The sequence below is a fragment of the Cupressus sempervirens genome, chromosome 8 (genome assembly GCF_028749045.1).
Source record: "Cupressus sempervirens isolate cs-2001-9-10 chromosome 8, ASM2874904v1, whole genome shotgun sequence".
Lineage (NCBI taxonomy): Eukaryota > Viridiplantae > Streptophyta > Pinopsida > Cupressales > Cupressaceae > Cupressus > Cupressus sempervirens.
In genome coordinates this window covers 773,209,946-773,220,058 of record NC_143125.1, presented here as the reverse complement: position 1 = coordinate 773,220,058, position 10,113 = coordinate 773,209,946, and the positions used below count along the sequence as shown (strand labels likewise).

General features: G+C 33.9%; 1 pseudogene; it reads right to left on the bottom strand.

Moving 5' to 3' along the window:
* Positions 1 to 6,919: 6,919 nt before the first annotated feature.
* LOC149544696 (uncharacterized) lies at positions 6,920 to 9,071 on the bottom strand (annotated as a pseudogene).
* Between the last annotated feature and the right edge of the window lie 1,042 nt (positions 9,072 to 10,113).

The following is a 10,113-nucleotide window of genomic DNA, read 5'->3' as shown; positions in this document are numbered from 1 at the left end:
TCATCAAGGTTCAGAGAGATCAAAACTAATAAAGTGATCATGCATAAATTGCTCTCAAAATGAAGTTTTATTGCATTTTCTTCACCACTTCGTACAACGTTGATCCAATCTGTACTACTCTATTGCCCCTATGCCTTGACTAGGCCATATAGGGTGTATGCCAACCTCCTCAACAAAATTCTTTCAGGTGGGACTTATTACAAACATGTATAAGGCCCTGCCCTAAAACTAGTTTCCTTCCTAAATTGCACTTAACCATTGGATTTCAAATATTTGAATTCCACATCTTATTTTATTGCATATTTTAGAAAATAAACTCCTAACTATATTTTATTTCAATCCATAACTACTCCTAGGACCTAATTGACCCTCCTAATCAACTTAGATCCCTTATTTGCAGTAGTGGCCACCCTTACATCATTTTTGGTCCTAAGTCCTTTATCAGGGCTTCTAGGACTTTTCACATTTACATCAAATTGTTCATTATAAAGTTTCATTATTGGCTTCAAGATCTACCAATTCACGTTCAAGAATTCCTTTGATCTTATGAATCCATTTGGTTCCAAGGTGGGCTTTGGTGTTTGGCTAGGTGCCCCTACACCAGCTACATCCTTAGACAAAATTGGGAACCATGGAGGAGTGGAGTCTGGAAGGTTATTACAATGGGAAATTCTAAGTTCCAGTACCAATTTTTAATGATATTTCTTGATGTTTAGTGCTCCATTAAGACTGGACAAAGGTTCTTTCTTTATGGTTTGATGTCTTTCATTGTTGAACATTTATTATGACTCTTTTTTATTCTAATATCTTGCATGTGATAAATGAGAAGAATAAAAAATGAAACTCATTACATCTACAAACTTTGGAAACATTTTATTATGTCTTCCATGTCAAAAGATGAGTCCATGCTACTATGTTGGGTCTTGATGGCACGTTGTCTAGCCTGAGCTAAAAATATCTGGGCCTTAGAATAACTATCTTCTAAACTATCGATGACACAATTTCCAAACTCCTGATTCAAAGTTGTTGAAACATCATGTCTTAATTATAGGCTATGATGTTAAGCCACAATCTCTTGCCCAAGATGGCTCAAATCAGATTTTTTTTTTGTTGAATTGATTCTGACTGACTAATCATGAAACATAGGACACTTTCCTAGATTTTATAACTATACCAACTAATTCCTAACCACCATAGGCTCAAGTGGTTAAGACTTGCTTTGGGAGTCAATTTAGGCTAGATTTTCTAATTGGGGTATGTTGATCCTAAAATGTCAAATGAGAGGCATTACGAATGACCATTCTTTTATTAATCATGTGATCCAGACCACAATATTAAACATAGAATTTGACAACATTGATGTGTAGGGAGGTATATGATATGTTGAAAACACCATTTGTGTGAAAACCACCAATTTCACAATCTAAGAATATAAGATGAAAAGTGGAAAACTTGGTCCAAATTCATAATTTATCATTGTTAACTTCTTTGATAGAAATGGTTAAATTTTGTGTTATCAATCCTTTCATACTATAGATAGAAATACCAGTATTTTATTTTAATATAAAATATACATTGTAGAAGCTTGCATTTTAGGTTTCTCTCCACTTGAGTTCATGCCCAAAATGATAAACATAGAGTTTGAATGGAAATTAATAAGTCTTCCTTAAAAGATTGATTTGTTTATATTGGTTCATGACCACTAGAATGAATGACAAAAATTAGGAAAGAAAATAAAATATTTTCACTCCATGGGAGAATAAACATCTGACTAATAAGGATTTAAGTAAAATAATTTGTTCTCCATTATTAATCTATTTGATTTTTAGAAGTGGTTGATTGTTGACGTTTTCACATGAGTATCAGCATCGCTTGTTAGTGTGGAGGTTTCTCCCCTCATTTATGAAAAACTATTGAATGTAATAAAAGAATAGAATCCCAATGCATCTTTAGTAAAGGTTATTTGATTTTGGGAAAAGTATATAAAAGACATTCTTCTAGAGTTGTGGTTCAAACTTTGTTGTTAATCTAGCTTAATTAGAGCAAAATTGCCATAAATTATTGTTGTTATTAGTTGGAAGTGAAAATTTTTTATTGGTGTAATAAAACCATAGAAAAAAGTTGTTATCCTCTCAGTTGGTAGATTCATTTTGTAATAGGACTTAATGGCAAGGCTCTTGAGTGTTGGGTCTGGTCTTGAAAAATTGTTGGGATGGAATAGAACATAATAAGACCTTGAAACGTAGTTGAACATGAACCTAGAAGAACTAAGATATATACAAAACTTAGTTCAATTCAACTATATGTGGCTTACAATCCTAATCATTGTATAATTGAAATGAAATCTATTTACAATGGAATTAAATGTATTCTTAAAGTCTTGGTACCACCAGATTTATGAGCCCTTTTGTATTGATATTGAGAAAGTTGATATCAACACATGATTTTTATGTTGCATTGTGTTGAGTACATTCTCTAAGTTATAAGGTTGTGCATAATGCAGATGAGTACATTCTCTATGATATCTTACAATCTAATTGCATGTTAGTGTACTAAGTGCACTTAGTTACTTTTTGATTGGTTGTATTGTGGTTGTAAATGGGAGGGCTAGAGATGGATATAGTATGCTTTGTTTCACTCTACCTATCAATATTATTAGAATGGATTCAGTGTGTTTTGTTTCTTCTATCAGCTAATTTTGACTCTTAATGTGATTGCCCAAGCCATTTTATTTTGCTGCATATGTGTAGATATGTCATTTTTTTCATTGTATTGTACATGAGTAGATATGCTTTCATTTATTTCACCGCATATGAGTAGATATGTTATGGTTATATTCCTTGCCACATTTTGTGATTAGGCTTATTAGACATATGTAGAAAGTGGTATATTTCATGGTTGCACTGGATTCATCCAATCCTCTTGCTCCCAGTAGCTAGGCTTTTTGTACCAGGGTAGGGTCGTTCTTCATGTCAGGAAGGACCCTGAGGGAACTAAACACTCTATGGATGGCATGGTAAAAGCTCCTAGGTCAGACTCCCATTTCAAATAGAGGATGGAGAATGTATGATGACTATGGAGGTTGGGATTGCAAATGGACATATATTTGAGACAACTTGTTGAAAATGGTTCATGTGATGCAATGTATAAAAATCATCTTATATGATTTTTTTGATGTAATTAATTTTTTTTTGGGATATAGATATGTGCTGATGCATCCATTTGTATAATGTACAATCAAATATATGGGTTTTATTGTCATGTCATGGATGTATGACATGCAGTTGAATATCCCTAAATTTTCACTCTAATTACTTTATTAATAAATAATAATACTTATTCTTATTTTAGTTAATGACACTTGGATAACTATTTGTTAATCCTAATTATGGTTTAGTTAATTGAATGGTTGAATAGTCAACTAGGGTTTCATCTTTAAATTCTTCTTTTCTCACGCTTTTGATGATTTGGATTTTCTTAGTAGGACATGGTTCTTAAATTTTTTCACCATTTGACAAAGTTGAAATCCTTTTTTCTAATTTTTTATCACACATAGGTTGTGTAGAGTGTTATGTCACTTTGTACCTACCAGCGCATGGAGTATTGTGGGATGGAAATGTTTGTAGAGGAGTGGGAAATAATTTACCCAAAGTTTGATCATAGTCCACAATGTGTTGATGTGTAGTAGACCACATAGGAATGTGAGGAATACTCCCATTGTGGGTTGATTCGTGTAGGAATTTCCAATTGGATTGGTTCCTAATTTAGGATATAGATGATTCTTACCATGGTCTATAGACTATGGGTAATACCTTCTATCTCATGCACTTAACTATCATCATGGGGGCCAATATTAATTGAATTTGAATTACCAAACTGGCATCTAAAAAATTGTGTTTCTACCATGTCTATTGACCTCCTATGACTATCCTCAATCTTGGAATTTTCCCCATGCTAAAGTTGTCTAATTGTTCTATTTTGTATCAATGATGGAGAATGTGAAGGGTCATGGTTTGGAGGTCTAAACAATCTAAAACTATTACTATTAACCATTCCTTTTCTAAGATCTGCAAACACTTGTGATAGATTTTATGGTTAGGAAGGGCATATATGTTGAGTTTGAGCATGTTAATTGCAATGGAGGGAGATCATAGTGTGCATGTCTATGAGAAACTAAGGACACTCATTTTATATAGGCTTTGTAAGCCCCTTTTTACAACTCCTTGCCATAATATACATAGAGTATTCATCATGGCTATGAGCCACGTCTTTCAACTGTGCAAATATTTGAGTTACCTCATCAAACAAAGCTCCATTTTTGCCAAAAAAATACCACTTTCACCAAACATACCGCCCCTTGGAGTTTCTTGTGCATTGTCATGCATAAATTCATTCTATTGCCAAATCTTTTGTGTTGCATCTCTGTCAATGTCTACTAATGACTATGTGGACATAGGATGTATGTGTGGGATTGGTGTGGGATTAATCATATACCAATTTTTCTTTTGAGTTGTGGGAGAAGAGTCTACAATTAATGTATTCCACTCTACTTCTATTTCTCCAATTTGAAACAATAAATCATCAAAGTCCTTATTTTCTACCATGCCAAAGGCTTCTGGATTATGTGCAACCTTGAGCTCTTGGTTCCCTCTAGCCTCCTTGAGCTCTATAATTCTCGAGCTCCTTAGATCTTTTTTTTCCAAGCACCTAAAATCTTGTTGTGATTTCTTTTCACCAAGAGGAAACTTATCTCTTAGCGAGTCATACATTTTTGCAAGATAAAGGTCCTCTGAATTTATCTTCCTAGTATTATTTTCTTCCTGAATCATAATTTGTTAATAAAAAAACTCCTGCTCTTTATCAAAGCTAGCTTTTCCAATACTCATTATTGAACCCAAAACCCCAAACTTATAGTGCATACAAAATAACTCGTCTGTCAATATGAAATTTTCTTACTTCAACCTCATAAGTCTTTCTTCTTGGTACTCCTCTTCTATTTTATAAGTATCAACTTCATAAACTTCATCCTTTTTTTCTTCAGCTTCAACTTCATCCTCACTTGCTTCAACATCCTCTTCAACAAAATCCAAATTTTCAAAAAATTCTACAATGATAAAATCAGCATTAGCTTCTTATTCCTTCATCTTTGCTCAAGCCAAACTTGGCTCTGATTTCAATTGTAAATATAACATGAGCAAAGAAATGAATAAAACACAATAAATAAGATGAACACAATGGCACAAATATGTATCGTGGTTCACCACAACTATGGCTACATCCACACTCAAAATAGGGAATCACTATATTAATCAATAATTGATATACCTAGTACATGACAGTCTATCTATATTTATACATTTACATATAGCCTTCAAGTGAAGAGCCACAAAAGCTGAACAATCACAAGGACCATAAGACTTCATATCCCAATGAACATATATATATAAAGGTGATAGATTTACTTGTTTGTGGGTCTTCACTATGGAACAAAATAGTGCATTGGTTGTGAGATGACCCTGCATATATTTTTTGTATGCTAACTCACCAATCTATGTGTATAATAAATGAAAGTCATAAAATATTATCTTAAAGTTGTATTTATTCATATCATTAATCATCAACCTTTATAATCAGAAATTGAAATCATGAACAAAAACCTATGGCTAATTAATTCCCATATACTGGCTTCCATAAATACAATTGCACATACATCAAAAATTGTAAAGCTCTATTGCTTCTATTTAACCATTCATTATCAATAAGTTTTTACATGATGAGGGATATATATAGAATTCTATAAGATAATAATTTAAGGGGGCTTTTCTATTGTTGTTATAAGAACCATAATTATTATTTTACTTTATAAAGAGTTTTTCAAAATAGAGTGTCATTGGATGGTATACATTAAAAAACCATGGGTGTTAAAATAGTCACAAAAGCTAAAAATCCTTATTGAAAAAACTCTCTTCAATTTGTGGCTGAATTATTACTCAAATTTGAACTTACAAAAGTTTTTAATAATCCAAAAAGCAAACATTGAGTTTAACCAGCTATGAGATTTCTCCGAAATTAAAAACTTCATAATCCAAAAAGCAAGCATTGAGTTTAACCAGCTATGAGATTTCTTTGAAATTAAAAACTTGGTCCAAATATTTGTGTATTTAGCTTCTCTCACCATTCACTAGATCTAAAGTGACTCTCCTGAACATGCAAAAGAGAAAATAATATACATTTGAAAAAAAAAATTGAATAATATAATACTTATAGAGAGAAATCTGAAATTATTATTTTTAATAAAAATAGACATTTCTAGAAAGAACAGGTGTGACAATTTATAATATTTTAAATATTGGCTAAGTAAATGTACGATCTCAAAAGAACACGCACATAATAAATTTAAAATAGATTATAATGTCTATAAATATCTTCAACCATTGGAGGAGTATAATGTGTTTATACTTTATATTGGATCGCCTTAGGAAAGGGTAGTTTTACAATGTCAAATTGCGGATCCATGGGAGAAAAATTTTCAAAATCTTATCTACTCCCTCAAAATATTTTTTCTTCAGCACAATAAATACCAATACTATTGTAGAACTTGCTACATATGATGGATCCATTCCAATGTCATACCAGAAACTTTCCTCACTTTGCTCTAATCTATCAACAGATGTAGAGATGGTAGGACTAGGAGTAAATTTAGGCCAAAAACATTTCTTTGGAAGTGGACAACCCCATAGATTTGGATTGTCTAAATATGTGTTTTCACTAAATGTTTCTATGTGTCCTCCTTATGGTATGCTCATTGTAAGATGGTTGTTTGAAAAGTTGAGGGCTTCCAAATAGTTTAGAGAACCAAGATCTAAAGGAATTTGTCCAGAAAAATGATTTGCAGAAAAGTCTAATATTTCCAACCAAGTCATTTTTTTGGAATAACACCACTAAAATTGTTCATGGAAATGTTGAGCGGCTTCAATCCTTTCAATTTTCCTAAATCAACTGGAAGCTCCCTGCTTAGTTGATTGTCTGAAAGGTCTATGGCCATTATGGTGGGGAAAATATATGCGTAGTTCTCATCTCTACCCTTGGAATTCATAGTCAATTCATTCTTATAGGTGTAGGAAAACCCATAGGAATGTGTAATTGTTTGAAATTGAACCTCAGAAAATTCCTCATGGATTTCTACTGTCAATGCTCGTAAACTAAAAATGGTATGTGGTATCAAACCTGAAAGTTGATTTGAGGAAAGGTCCGCAATTTGTAGGTTCTTTAGTTGCCCAATCTCTGCAGGAATACTAATACTTTCAACTGTGAAATGTTTTCGATTGACTTTGGAATGTGGCCTCTAAAGGAGTTTCACCCAACATCTAACAAATATAATTTTATACAATTTGATATGGAGAAAGGAAATGATCCACTCAGCTGATTATTCCTTATCACTAATGACCCAAGTTCTCTCAGCTTACTAACTTATAAGAAATCATTCCCCTTAAATTATTATCTCCCAGATTAAGTTTTTGAAGCTTGGAATAATTGGCAAAGTTTGGAGGGATTATTCCATTCAAATGATTGTTTGCGAAGTTTGCAATCTCCAGGGAAGAGATACCCTGTATCTTTTAAGGAATAGTTCCTATGAGCAGATTATCATTGAGCAACAATACAATTATATTAGGAGGCTAAATTGATGGAATCTAACTAGATAATTCATTTCTTGACAAATCCAGTGATGTTTATGGATTCCAGCATGTTGCTTCTGGCAAAAGTTGTCCCTGGAGATGATTTGTGGTAAGATTGATGAAGAGAAGATTCATACCCAGTAGCCACGAAGGAATTTCTCCAGTAAGATTATTGTTAGCCAATTCTAACTCTACTAGTGAGAACTGAGTTTAAATCCATGATGGGATTTGACCATCCACCCTGCTTGATATCATATATAGCATGAGCAATTGGAATGGGGGAATCCAAGTGGTAATGATATTATGTACAGAATTTGACAAGGCCAGATATTCCAAATTGGTAAGGTTGTGAAAGGTGGCCTCTGAAATTACATGTCGGTTGCCTAGTGATAGATAAAGAGTATAAAGTGAAGAGGGTAGCACCGAGGAAGCAATGCCCTGGCTAAATGCATTCCCATCAACATATAGATCAGTAAGGAAGGAGAGCCTTGAAAATGAGGAGGGAAGAGTTCCATTTAATTGGTTGTAAGATACATCTAGGAGATCCAGCAAGGAGAGATTACCCAAGGAATCAGGGGTAGAGCCACTTAAGGAGTTATTAGAAACATTGAAAGCTTTCAGCAAGGACATCTTCCCCAAAGAATGTGGAATCTTACCACTCAAGTGATTTCCAAAAACATCTAATTCAATCAAAGAAGAGAGACTATCGAGACAGGTTGGTAAGCTTCCATTCAGCTAGTTGTAAGAAAGACAAATGTCACTAAGGTTATTGAGTAGACATATAATACTGAGGAAAGTTTCACCTTCAAAATCGTTGTACTCCAAATCAATAACAGCAAGAGAAGAAGACAATGGAATATTCCCAGTCAGCCTATTATAAGATAGACGTAGTTCTACGAGTGAAGAAAGATTTCCCAGACAAGACAGTTAGCTTCCATTTAGCTGGTTGTGAGAGAGATCAAGCACGCTAAGGTTCCTGAGATTACAAACATCATTGAGGGCACTTTCACCATCCAAATTGTTATAGCACAAATCAAGGACAGATAGAGAAGAGAGGTTTCTAAGGCAGGGAGGAATGGCAACTGTCAACCCCATAAAGGTTAGGCGAATGGTTGCAAGATAGGTGAGGCCACACAAGCTCTCAGATCTGACGCCACCGCCTTCCACTCCATAACCATTTATGTCAACAGTGACAACATGATTGGTGGTGTTATGGCAGGAAATGTCGTCCCAGAGACAGCAATCTCCTCTGTCCTCCCAGGAAGAGTAATTTAGGTTGGACTTGAATCGAAGGAGAGCTTCCCTCTCACTGGGAATACATCCAAAGCAGAATGGGAGGAGAAAGAGGAGAATAACTATAACATAAAACACGAATAACTTTGTTGTGGGTGCCATGATTGTGGATTCACTCGGGTTGCTAAGCAGAAAAATAGAAGGGAAGACATTTCCATTTTCAAAGTTGTTGTAGACAAATCAAAGGATAGCAAGAGAAGAAGAAAGCAGTGGAATCTGTCATCTTCTTCTGCAATTTTCTTACACCGACAAGAAAAGTATGCAAAGTTTTCTATTGAGTAACGTACCACTTACGGCAAGTCTGGCAACTTCTTCATAATCTACCCACCCTTTTGTTTTCCTGCACGGATTCTAAGGGTCCGTTTGTTTGCTGGAATTAATTTGGAATAGGGAAATGGAAATAAGAAAATTGGAATAAATCTATTCCAATTTTGGCCCAAAATGAAAATAAATCGAATTCCAGGTTTTTTCAAGAATAAATCTAATTCCAAAAAAACCTAAAATTCGATTTATTCTCATTTTGGGTCAAAATTGAAATAGATTTATTCCAATTTTCCTATTCCCGTTTCCCTATTCCAGATTAATTCCAGCAAACAAACGGGCCCTAAAGTGATGTCAATTCATCATAATCACGTGTCTCTCATTGCTATCTCAAATGTATGTTTAAAAAGTACGCCCAATATCTATTAGACAATTTGTTTGTTAAATAAATTAAAAGTCACAAAGTAATAGTCTAATTAGATACATTTTCCTTTTGCATAGAAGTTAATATTCTGACCAGGCACAACGCATACCACCAACTCTCTTTGGCACAATTTTCTCACCACTTTCTACAAAACATAGATAAGTTATTATCAGAAACGTCATGTTCATATTTTTTCTCTTTCTGTTCTATAAAAGTTGGACTAATTATTGCACCTTCTGTAGTTGATGGATAGTTGATGAATCTGAGTCAACATTGCGAAACAGGTGGAAATATAAGATCGTATAAAGTGGAACAAAGGCTTCGTGTGGGGAACAATGGGAGAAGACTACGCTACTTTTTTGCGTGTTAGAATTGATTTGGTAATTTTTATGTCAAGGTTTAAGTGTTTTGTTGTCAAATGTATTAGATTGGAAAAATGGTTTGGCCAAGGGCCCTAAT